The sequence below is a fragment of the Planococcus citri genome, chromosome 3, assembly GCF_950023065.1.
Source record: "Planococcus citri chromosome 3, ihPlaCitr1.1, whole genome shotgun sequence".
Taxonomy (NCBI): Eukaryota; Metazoa; Arthropoda; class Insecta; order Hemiptera; family Pseudococcidae; genus Planococcus; species Planococcus citri.
Window position 1 is genome coordinate 65,814,278 of NC_088679.1, and position 13,819 is coordinate 65,828,096.

A 13,819-nucleotide genomic window follows, 5' to 3' on the forward strand; every position below is an offset into this window, starting at 1 on the left:
CTAAAATATAATCCGTTAAGTATACAATATGTACTCCCAGTATACACATCATGCAAAAAAATACGCGATATTGTTCCCCCTCCCCCCTCTTCCCACCTCTCCAGTCTCCACAAATGCGTACCGCGTATAAAGCTTTACTTACTCACCCTCGGCGCGGCGTGTGTAGATTTTGTCTCTCTTACATGTACATATTTGGTAAAGCTGCGCGATTCTTCAAAAAACGGTCAAAAGTTTTTTAACTTTTTGAAACTCGAAAGTGTTGCGAACAAAATGAAACAAAGTAGCAGCGTAAAAAAAAGTGAAAAAAATTGCCAAGAAAAAGTAATGAAATACAAGAACTTAAATATTTTCGAGAGCGAACAAGTATCGTAAAAAGAGAGAGAAAAACGAAAACTTCTCTAAACGGATTACGTGATACTAGTAACGAGATTTTCGTAACTTTTTTCATAAATTTGTATTCTAAACGAAATTGAAGTAAAATTAAACCATTTTATAGTTTAATTCGTCGACGTAAAAGTATTTCTAATTCGTTAATAGTCGACGTAGATGAACGCGATAGACGCGTTTGCTTTTGCTCTTCCTTTTTCTCTTTCTCGTTTTTTTTTACTCTGTTGTACTTAGGTATCGTGGTTCTTTTTTTTTTTCTAATTCGTTCTCTTGGTTTCTGGTTTTCTATATCTTTGGCTCTTGTTTCCCTGTCGATGTCGTGGTGTTTTTTAACAGATAATTTCGGGGGCGTTTCGTGTACGTATGTACGTAGACGACGAGTGCTGATAAAACGAGTAAACAAGTGTTTGATTTTTACTCGCGAGTCGTGACAATCCCGAGTGTTTTATTTTTTTTAACCGAACGATGTTACGAAAATATTTTATAATCGAGTTGATAAATTTAACCAAGGGTTACCAAACTTTTTTCGGAATGTTGAGTGGATTTTTTTTTGACGAAGTTTTCCCAGAATTTTGAAATACAATGAAGGCGTAACTTCTTACCTTTCAACTGGTGGAAAAGGGAGCTCGTGTTCAATGGAAGTGAAGTGATGAAAAAGATGACCAGGCTGTAGACAACCTTGAAGAAAAATCTAAAGAGGGTAACTGCCAAAAATACACCAAAAAGTCAAATTTCGAGTTCAGAATACAACTTTTTGATTTTTGGCAAATTTTCGAAGGTTCGAATAAAATGAGACGAGAAGCTGAAATTTAATTTATAAATATTTTTCGACCTCTCAAAAATCTTGAGCTTTCGGCTGGTTTTTGGATTCTTCAGTTTTGGAAAAATCGTCATGAAATGACCCAAATATGAAATTTACTCGTAGCACCAGCTGTTAAATCTTATAATCGATGTGTTTGTGGAATTTTCGATCGATTTGGGCTCCAATTTTCAGTATTTGTTTCTGCCATGCCGGTTCAGATCCAAAATTTTCTTGAGCTATTTTTGAAAAATTAAATGATATTTAATAGTAAACATCAAAAAGTGGAGAAGGGGTTCAAAAATGAAGCACAGATGAAATGTCAGTTTCTATACAATTGCGGTTTTCAGCATGTTCTATCATTTTTTTTTTCAAAAATAATTGCTGGAAAAATTCTGATCTACAAAGTCACGAAGACAGTATTGATTCGATTAGACTTTGAATTCATTTTGGCCCATCGAGAATGCAAAAATCAACTTTCCAAATTTGACTAATTCATAGCGATTTATGCTTTTCTCAAAAAAAAAAAAAAAAAAGGTAGCCTAAATATTATTAATTTTATTTGATCAAAATGATGAAAATTTGTCCTGAAACTAATATCAACTCCTCGAACTCGAATTCCACAGTTTCGAGCCATTCTGGAGTCTCCAACGCAATTTTCGATTTCTCCAGGATTTTGAAATGGCTTATTACGAATTGCTGGAAACTGAGAAATTCGGATTCAAAGGGTCGATTTAGTCTAGAAACAGGGATTTCCGCAAATATCAAAAATTTTCTTGTGAACGATAATTTTTTTTATTTTTCTACCTTTTTTATTGTAGAAATTTTGATTAAAAAAACATACTTGAGATACCCGCCTGAAAATCGGCCAAAATGTGGATAAAAAGTATGAGCCACAACTCAATTTTCAACCGCTCAGCTCAATTTTCACGACTTCTGGAAAAATTTTAAAATTCTGGACAGGTAGTCAGGTACAAAACCATGGTATCTATTGAATTTTTTTTGTTGAAAAAACCACTACTTTTTTCACTACCTTTTTTCAACAAAATTTTCAGAAAGCTCTCCACTCAACCCCCCCTCTCCACACACACTCAAAAAAAATTTCAGGTTCAATTTTTCACAGGAAAATTTTTAAAAAAATTGAAATTGGGAGAAAATTTGAATGCAAAGTAAATATTTTTTAATTTCATTAAAAATGAACTTTTTTTCAATTTATTGCGAGTTTGAATTTTTTTATCTTTTCACTACTTTCACTACCCATTTTTAAAATCTCCACTTTTTCACTAGGTACTTTTTTCACTAGTTAGTTACTTTCACTACCTGTGAGATACCCTGGAAACTAATTAGGACAATAGATCACCCCTCAAGTAATCAAATTTTGAAAAAGTCGTCAAATTTTGGCAAAGTTGATAGATGTCGATTCTTTTTCAAAATCAAACTTTCTAGAAATCTATTATTCATTTTTTTTTTAAATTTTAAGTAAATCAAAAAATGAACTCCTCACATAAAAAATAAACGTTTTTTTACTTCTCAAAAAATCAAATTTTCGAAAACTTTAGCCCTCGCTTTTTTCGGTCCTGCTTGTTTTTTTTTCTCAAGTTGCGTGGAATTTCTAAAAACCATCACCTAAATTCTAAAATTTTGAAACCAAAAAAATGAAACTCCTCACATAAAAAAGCACTGCTTTTTCGTCTATCAAAATAGGAATTTTTTAAAGTACATATTTGCCCTTAGTTTGTTCAGGCCTCTTTGCTATTTTTTTAAAAAGCAGATATTTCTAAAAAAAAAATAATTTAAATTCTAAAATGTTGATAGGTAGGTAGCTACCAAAAAAGCTAAACTCCTCACATAAAAAATATCGCTTAGTACGAATTCTTGAAAGCTTTTGCCCTCAGTTCGTTCAGGCAACTTTGCTTTCATTTTTTTAAAGTTGAAATATCAAAAAAAAAACACCATTCAAATTCTGAAATTTTGAAACCAAGAAAATCAAACTCCTCACATAAAAAAACAGTGCTTAATACGAATTTTTTAAAACTTCTGCTTTTAGATCGCTCACGCTTTTTTGATTTTCTTTTTAAAAGTTGGAATTTTTGAAAAAAAACCATCATTCAAATTCTAAAATTTTAAATAAACTCCTCGCATAAAAAACATTGCTTTTTCATGTATCAGTATACGAATTTACGAAAGCTTTTGCCATCAGTTCGTTCAGGCCACTTTGCCTTCATTTTCCAAAAATTGAAATTTCTATTTTTTCAAAAAAAAACATCATTCAAATTTTAGAATCTCGAAACCAAAAAAATCAAACTCCTCACAGCATGTAAAAACATTTCTTAATACGAATTTTTGAAAGCTTCTGCTCTCAGTTCGTTCAGGCCTCATTTGCTTTTCTTTTTAGAAGTTGGAATTAATAAAAAACCATCATTCAAATTCATTCTAAAATTTTGAAACAAAAAAAAACAAACTCCTCATCTAAAAAATCAAAGCTTTTCCCACTATAATCTGAATTTTCAAACACTTTTGCTCCCAGTTCGTTTGGGACTGTTCGCCTTTTTTTCAAATTTAGAATTTCTAAAAAAATCATCATTCAAATTATAAAATTTTGAAACCGAAAAAATCAAACTCTTATGTACAAAACATTATGTTTTCACCAATCGCAATACGAATTTCTGAAAATTATTGCCCTCGTTACGCTCCAGCTAATTTGTTCTTCTTTTACAAAATAAAAAAATTCCATGCTTCAGGCTTCTAAAAATTGAACAGGGAAAACGAAAATTTTTTATAAGTCATATAATAGGCTATACGAAGACCTACTTACAATGTCAACTGGCAACTGGCAGAATTATTTCTCATCTTTCGTTTTATTCGGTAAAATTTGTATTTTTCTCTCATATCAGTGGGTAAATTTTAAGTTGCACATTCCTCCTCCTCCCCCTCCCCTTCGCCAACAAAACATTTAGTTTCGTCTCTGCCGCGGTTCTGGAGAAATCGAGAATCGCGCAGGAGGCTCCAGAATTGTTCGAAACCGTGAAATTTGAAGTTAGGGAGTTGGTCAACATTTTTTTGCAAACAGGATATTTTTGATGTTTTCACTTTTTTTATAGTAAAAGTTTTGGTGAAAAAAAGAACACAATATTGAGGTGTCTGCCAATGGATTAAAAAATTTTCCTCGTCATATTATTATTCAATTCAGTTATTCATATTTCTCGACTATACGCATAGTCTTATTAAATAACTAGCACATTGTGGCAAAAAATTATTGCGAAAAATACCAATCGTTTTATCTTTCAACTAACTAATTCGATTACAGTTCAAATATAGATAAGTTTATATGCGATACTTCCGGTGCACCTAAATTCCTCCTCATACGTCCCCATCATACCAGTCCAATGGTACTTCGCTGTCAACATTCAATGTTTCAGCCATGCATATCATCGTCAGTTCGTCAGCCAAACCTATAAACCTAATCTTTTTCCAAGTCGTATTCACACTTAAGACCAATCTCAAGCACAAAAATTCCACATTTCAATCCTCATCGTATTGAAAACGCCAGACCACATATAAGTAGGTACGTCTTATTTGCAATAAGTGAATAGGAAACGACTTCCATGAAAAATATTCTACTCGTAGATTTGTTCGCTGCGGTATCAACAGAGTCGTTATACATGACAGCAAAAATGGAAATAGTATTACGCACGCAGGTGTATTACAATAAAGACGTTATCAGTTCCCCTTAAGGTGTTTACTTTACTCTTGCGACCGATTAATTGTTATTTAATTAAGATAACGAGCGTTTTTTTTTCTGTTTACATTTACACACGCTCCAAAATAGTGAAAAAGTTCATCGGGGACGTGTACTAAGTACTTACTAGGTACCTGCCTAACCTACCTACACTTTCGTAACACTTTTTAGTTTTTATTTAGAATGCACATCGAGCATAAGTTACTTACATTACATTTTACATTTTTTTTTTTTATTTCGTAGTGGGTATAAATCTTCTCGTCATGGAAAATGTACGTACTCTTTCTTTGAATTGAAATTAAAACATGAGTTTTAGAATTTTTCATCGACAAGACTTGCTGATATTGTTAATTCTTTTTAGATTTCAAAGAGTAGGTACCTCGGTAACGGGTCATTAATTTTTTTCTCTTCTATAAATCAGTGTAAATCTAATTCCGAACACAACTTATCGGCATTTACGTAGGTATCTATACAATAATTAGAAAAAATACTACATTATTTTTACATTCAACAGAAACTCGTACTTACGAGAAAAAAGGTAGTGATAGAAAAGGTGATAATCAAGTTGAAAAATTTGTTAATTCGAGTACACCTAATCAGAGGAATACGAAAACAAGCGATTAAATAAGGTCATTAGTCATATCGATCTATCAAACGATTCACCGGTTCGAGAAGATAATTTAAATTGGAAACGAGCTACAATGTATCATATTTACAAACACGTACGTTAGCCTGATTTTGACCACATTTTGGCTGACAAACCTATCCGGGGAATAATATCTACGTCCAACTGGGCCGTTCATCTCAGCTTAAAACTCGAGTACATTTTTCATCTCTACTCATCTACACGTAAGGCTAAAGAACACGAGTGAAATTCGCGATTACATTTTCAAATCTCGTGAATGTTATTTTTCAAGACGACAAGTTAATTAAAAGTGAAACTTACATAATATATTGTACATTTTACAAGCAACAAAATGTGAAAACTTAATGAAACATTTGAAAAGTTTTTAGCCACATGTACCACCATTTGCCTTCATACCTTATTCTTTTGCAACACAGCACCGAAAAAAAAACACACAACTCTCTCTCTCGACCGAATTCTTAATTTTTCTCTCCCATCCCTTTGGAAATAATAAAAATTTCTAATCACCGAGTACTATACGAAGAAGGGTGTTTTACGTGACTGTTGGTATTTTTTTTTTTCATCATTCTGCTCTTCCGCAGCTCTTGCTGCACTTGCAGAAAAGAGAACTCTGATCTGTAGTAGGTACTCGTTACTACATAGTATATTATATCTGCAGATAACTCTATAATGTTATAAAATATTTCATTACAAAACGGAAATCACCGAAAACTGTTTATACGACGGTTAAAGTGTTTTCGTACGTTTCTATCATCTATATTACAAAAGAATGTCAGTTTTTACAAAAGCAACCCGATGTCTATTTTTGTTGCTTCTCATAAATCTATTTACAAGTGATTTTTTTCACCCTATATATAAAAGGATTTAAACTATCGTGTTTCGCACAGCCTATGGCCCCCAACGCACTAATGTACCGTCGACATGCAACTCAAAACGGAAACGAAATTTTTTTCCCAACTTTTCAAGCAATACGTGAAATAGAGAAACGGTAAAAGAAGCGATTTGTATCATCCCTGGCGTGGCGGAGCTGCATGGAGGAGAAGTACGAGTAAAAATACGCCGCTTGGGGAGTTAAATGAGCTGAATAGTCGAGTGAAAGTTGTTCTCGTTCGTAGTGGGAAATTGGAAATCAACGAGAAGAAAAGAGGAGGATGAATAACTGAGATATGGTTTTTTTGGTACATTTTGAAAAAATGTTTAAAATTTTGTAAATGCAAAAAAAAAAATGAATTAAGTAATGAAAAAAAAAAAAAAAAACTCGAGCTAATAAATGTAAAATAGATATATCCAAGTAGGTAATGATTTCAACTACCTAGAGAATTGAAATTTGAAAACCATAGGTAGTACATAGGTAGGTAGGTATGTACTATTTTTTTTTTTAGAAAAATATGAATTTTAAATCCACAAAAAATGTTCAATAGGACATGATTCTTAATAGGATCGCGAAAATTTACTTCAAAAAATTCCATTTCCGTGGTTGAAAATTTTAATTCTAGGCCAAAATAAAAAATTACTTATAGTTATTTTTGACTTCTTTGGCCAAATTTTAAGTTTTTCATTCGGTCACAATTAAGTATAACTTCAGTCGTGAAATCAAAAATTCATCAAAATTTCCACTTTTAAAATTTTGATAGATTGCAAAAATATGTTTAATTCAAGACGCAAAAATTCTACCTCAATTCCCTCCACATACAACATTTTGGTAACTTTATACGACATAATGGTTTTTTCAAACATTTTTTGATGACTTTTTATGATATTTTCAACGATGTGACGACGTTTTGTACGATTTTTAACAAATTTTTCTCACTTGTCATCACTTTTTTTTGTGATTTTTAATGATGTTCAAGTAACTTCAACAAGTTTTATATGTACTGATGATTTACAATTTTTATTGAATTTTTCATTACATACTTTTTCTAGAATTGCACCAATTTTTTGTGATTATAGATCTTAATGGCGTTTGATGCATTTTTTTAAAACTTCGCTAACATTTCATCAATTCTTGGTCACTTTGAATTATTTAAATTATTCTGTTTTTATGACATTTTATTTAGTTTTTAATGATGTTTTGCACAATTTTTGCTAAATTACCTACATATGTGCCAAATATTGCTGAAATTTCATCAGGATTTGACGATTTTAGATAGTCCTTTTTTTGTATGTATCTTTATGTCATTTCAACCGATTTTAATGAAATTTTATGCTAATATTTTGCATTAATTAGGTACGTATGTCACAGTCAGTGATTATTTTTGTGTATAGTTCCAAAAATTTTTTGTGTAGTACCAAAAATAGATATTTACTGATTTGCTTGGGAGTTTTTCAATGAAAAAAAAAAAGTTGAAAAAGGAGCTAATATTATGCTTGAAAAATATTTTTGTTCAAACTGTTAAAAATATCAGTGGTGGAATAACTGACTTTTCACATCAAAATTATTGCTGTTTTGCTTCTTGAAACTGCGAATTTCAAAAAGCTTTTGCCCTCGCATCGCTCGGGCCAATTTGATTGTCTTCTTCACGCTTCAAATTTCAAGAAACTATCGATGAAATTTTTTAAAAGTTGAGATCAGAAAAACTGAATTCTTACATTAAAATTGATATTGTTCTACTTTTCGAACTACAAATTTTTCAAATTTTTCACCCTCACCCAGTTGACCAAATGCTAGCAAATTTTACGCTAGCACGAATGGTGCCGGAATTTGAGACACTTTTTTTAAAAATGCTAGCAAATCAGTAGTGATTAGGTCGCATTAGCGTAGCAGAATTGAGCACAAACAGCTAGGGTATAGCTAGCATAAAGGTAGCGAAAAGCTAGCATTTTGTTAGCACTTTGCTTGCAATTCTACTACGTAAATGCGACTAAATCGCGACTGATTTGCTAGCATTTTTAAAAAAAGTGTCTCAAATTCCGGCACCATTCGTGCTAGCGTAAAATTTGCTAGCATGAGGCTAGCATTTTGCTAGCGCAGGAAAAGTTTGATTATCAGGAAAATTATTTTTACTAATTAACTTTTAAAAATACTAGGAGGTGTTTTCAATCAGGTCAAGGTAGTTCTCCAATATCCAAAAATAGGCAACTGACCTCCTACGCTAGCTCACCGCTAGCATAGCTCTAGTGAGGTGTGCCAGAGTAAGTAGAGTAGTAGCACTCTTCTTACTATCATACAAAATACTACCTTGAGCTTATATTCAGATTGACTACATACTTTATCTAAGAGTAGCAAAGTATACCATGAGAGAGAACAACGCTAGCAATTTGCTAGCATTAAGCTAGCGCTTGGGTTAGAAGTCTCTTTATTAAAAAATAAAGTTTTTTTTTTTTTTTAATTAAAAAATTGCCAAAATTTAAAATTTAAAAATGAAATATTAAACAAACTAAAAATAAGAAATTTCAAAAACATTTGAACAACATTTTTAATGAACAAATTATACATTATAAAAAATGAAATAATTACAAGAATGATTTTTCAATAATGGAATATTCTTCAAAATTATTGTTCAAAGTTGAAAAGTAGCCAAAATGGAAAGGAAAAATACCTACCTGTTAAAATGAAAAGCATTAACAAATTTGAAATTTTTTTAAAAATGAAAATAAAAAAATCATTGAGAAAAGAAAAATTACGTATTTAGGTATCTGTTAAAAATATTTAAAAATTCCATTTAAAAAATTAAGATATGGAAGTATTTTTCTGAAAAATGGGTGAAAGAGATTCACTGAAGTTTTTCTGTACTTGCATGAGTAGGCTATGAAGGAAATGCCAGTGAAAAACATGCTAGAAAAAAAATGCCACATACTTGCTCGCATTTTGCTAGAATCTAATTCCATACAGAAAGCTAGCTGAAAAGTGAGGGCAATCAGCTAGCGTTTTTCTATTGCTAGATTGCAAAGTAAAAGCTAGACGAGAGAGACTAGAGATCTGCTCGCATTTTGCTAGCATTAGATTGCTAGATAAATGTAAGCAGATAAATGCAAGCGTATTGCTAGTGTAGAAAAGCAAGCAATTATCCGTTAGTAAAACGCTAGCATTAAGCAAGCACAACTAGTGTGATACAAATGCTAGCTGAAAAAAGCGAGAGAATTGCTAAAGAATTGCTAGAACATAATTTGCCAGAAAAAAAGTGCTAGCAAATTGCTAGCTTTTTGCAAAAGATTTATTGCTAGCTACAAAAAACTAGAAAAATGCTAGCACTTTCCCAAAACGTGAGTAAAATGCTAGCAATCCGCTAGCACTTGGTCAACTGGGCACTTCGCTCAGGCCAATTTTGTTGTTTTTTGCGCACTTCCCATTTCAAAAAAACCCATGATTGAATTTGAAAAAATAATGTTGAAATCAGAAAAACAGAATAGATAGTTTTCGACAAACTTTGTCTGTCTGTTTAGGGGGGGGGGGTGGTAAGAAAATCAGGGAGAGTTGGAAAAATAAGGGAGGAATATATTGATACCTACTGAAAATTATCCTGGTTGTGTTTGTGTAGCTCCAAAAAATTCTTTAAATAATCCCTGGTCACAGTATTAAAAGATACCATTCCTAAAACTGGAAAAATATTTTGGATCGTAGCGCTGCCAAACTTTCTAATCATTTTCATTATTGTTCATTTCAAAAAATCAAAAAAGTTTCACAAGTTTGCGCCTTGCGGATGTTTTTTCAAATTATTGCAATTGGCAGTAATGACCAAAAAATTAGAACCAGCTTCAGGAATAATGTATTTTAATATCTTGCATAATTAAAAAATATTTGCGAAGAAAAAATTTAAAAAAACACAAATTTATCCAAAAATAACGATTTGCAAATTTTGAACCACTCACCGAAGAAGTATCCCAACCGACACAAAAAATTTTGAAACGGACAAGAGCCCTAAAATATACCACCAGTCAAAATTTCAGGCGCTGAAATTTATTTTTCAAGTTTTGGCAAATTTCAAAAAAATTCAAATTTTTGGGGCAAAAATTATTTTAAAACTCAAAATCTCAGCAAGTTGACCTAGAAAGCTGAAATTCTTCTTAGTCGATTGGTGATGGTTTCGAAGCGTTTTGGAGCCTCCAGCAAGTTTTAGTTTTTCCTGTTTTTGAAAAAACGCTGTATGTAAATAGGGTGAAAATGAAATTTAGCATCTACGTAATAAACTCGGATTTAACATTATTACGACCCTTTTTTTTGGTAACTTATTTTTGTTCTGGTAAATTGCAAGTACCTATTTTTTTTTTTTGTAATTGGGTAATTCTCTGAAAATTTACATATATTAAGTACGTAATTACTAAATACATTCCTCACTATTTACCCACTTTTTTATTTATTTTTCTTCTCATATGCCCTGACTGATCCTTGATAATTTTTTTGAACTCATTTTTCCGATACTTTTGTAAGTAAGTTACATATAGGTTTGTCATTTTTTTTTTCAAGAAAAATTTTGTTGGGAAATGTTTTGCTGGGAATCGTTATACGTGCCACCAATACCATTCATGGTATTCGGCTCAAGTCATGCGCCCCCTGGGGAGGGTGGGGAGCGGTTCAAAATTTGAGATTATCCACAACCTAAGAACTTCTTAGGTCATAACTCGTTTTTGTGAACCACGACCTAAGAATTTCTTGAACCGTGGGTTGCTTTGTGAGCCATCATGCGGGAGAAAAAATGAATCACATGTTTGGTGTTCAGTTTTAGAAAGAGAAGAGAAGCTTCACGAACTTGATGAAGAAGCAGGTACCTATGTAAATATACTCATATTCTGTCCACGAGAAATTATTTTAAAAATATTTTTGCCTTGTTTAATTAATCCAAAATCAATTCGAAATTTTCTCTCGTAATTATTTTTGGAGAATTGAAAAAAATCAAAATCATCCACTGGAGGCTCCTGAACGTTTCGAAACCATCACCAATCGACTCAGGAGGTCAAAAACAGGGTACAAACCAAATTGCAACCTTTTTTATTCACGCGTTCGCAAACGAAGATTTTTTTCATTTTTGTTCAAAAATGATCACTAAAAATTTTTTTGGATTTGATCCGACACAAAAAAGTTTTTATAATATGTGCCTAAATCAATTAAAAGGGTCGCAATGGTGATAAATCCGAGTTTATAGGTGCTGAATTTCATCCTATTTACAGCGTTTTTTCAAAAACTGAAGAAACCGAAAATCAGCTAAAGGCTTCAGAACGGTTCGAAACCGTCACCAATCGACTCTTGAGGTCAAGAATAGGGTTTGAACCAAATTTCAGCTTTATACCTATGTCAATTTGCTGGAATTTTGATTTTTTCTAATTTTTTGCCCAAATCTGAATTTTTTAAAAGTTTGTCAAAACTCGATAAATTAATTTCAGAACCTGAAATTTTGGCTGGTGATATATTTCAAAGTTCTGTTTTGATTCCACTTTGTTCAGTTCTTGGCGAACCCTAAAAATTGTCTTAGATTTTGACAGCAATAGCATAAATCGACGCTGAATCTCAAATAAGCACTTACTTTCATTTGAGATTGGATCATTTTTTCCAAAACAGGTTGGGTAGGGGCTGGAGAAAAAAAACACGATTTTTTCAAGAATGCCTCTCTGTTTGAGGGACCATATTTCCCCTTCACAGGCACCTTCGGAGTTGTCTGTTGTTAAATTCGACTGACAGGTAGCGCATTGCGGAGGAATTTTTGGTTGTTTAAAGAGATAATTCTAAGTAACTTTTCCACAAAAGAAAAAGGTTTCTGCTGAATTCGGTCAAAATTCGCCTTTTTAGAGATAAATTTTTCGGAAGTGCTATTTCGTCTAAAATTTCAAAATAGTCTGCTCCTCTTTAATTGTTTCTGATTTCACAAGTTGGAAATGGGAGTTTTTTTCCTCTTCCCTAAGTGCATTGTGCAACCTTGAATTAAAAATCGTCATTTTTTTCTTCTTCAGTAACCTACATGTATCGATATTATTCAGTGCAAATTGATTACATTTAACCAACCTTCTCATATACCTATTTCCAGTGTGAAAATTGAAGTGAAATTCGAACCTACGTAGAATTCACTGCAACCTAACGTCGTCGAGATACCCTCTAGGTTTTTTTTACGCCTCGTATATTTCAGGTTAATTAAACCATCATCAATGTTTGCACGATTCCGACGAACATTACGATGCTACTTTTAATATTATTCAAGGCATCTCGTAACGGCAAACTGTTTACTTTTCTTATCAGTTTTTAAACACATTTGCGGTGTAAAAAAAAAAGAGCAGGCGACAAAAACGTACCTACCTACGCTGGTAAACTGGAAACGTTCAACGTTGTACGATCCAATTGATCACCTGAATGAAGTCGTCTTATTGAAACGTTTTAAAATTACAGTTTTTCGTATAGCTATCTTTTTATGAATGGTTGTTACTTTGTCTTTCCGCACGAAGTGAATGATTAATGACGAGTAATAGGATGCGGCGGAGACGGCGGCGAAATGGGAAAATTATGAAATTCACGCTCCAAGTTTTTTTTTCCTAAATAAATTAAACAAGATTTATCAATTTCGTGAAAATATTTACCTTTTTCTTTGGAAACAATTTAGGCGCGCGATGAAGAAATTCAAACAATCAATTAGGTGTGCGAGTTGTAAACAGATGGTAGAGATTTTGCCGAGCCCGTAAGTTTTTGCTCGGTAGCTGAATGTTTGCCAAAATTTAATGATTTGGTTACCCGATTACCAATCGTTCGAACAATAAACCGAGATCGAAAATTAGTTCACATTCGAATTGTTATTTTCATAGCCAAATTACCCGTGTGTAATTTTACCCCGAGAACGAAGACTAATTGAAGCCTTAAAAATACGCGACTTTAATTAAAAAATCGTTCGTGGATGTACACGTGATTCGATTTGGTTACATTTTGACCCTCATTTCTACCTACATAGTCGAGAAATTTTCGTTGGAAACATTTTATGCATGGGAAAAGAACATCGCAATTATTGAGTAAAATTTTGTAAACTTGTAATCTATAAGTAATTACTTTGTATCTGATTGCACCTGTTCGATTACTTACCTAACTATTCAGCAAGTTTTCTAATAGGTTCTTAGAATGAAATTAAAACCATAATCGAAATCAAGATTTTCATACATACAAGTTCACAAATTTTCCATCGTTTTTCCGTTTATTGTCTGTGGCTAAGCGAAGAAGGGGGGAAGGAGGGACATCGGTTTTAATTATGTCGTCGAGCATCAAAATATTGTTGTTTTATTTCGTCATCCGAGCAGTAAACACGCCAGGTTCGTTGTTAGAGAGATGAATTAGCGTATT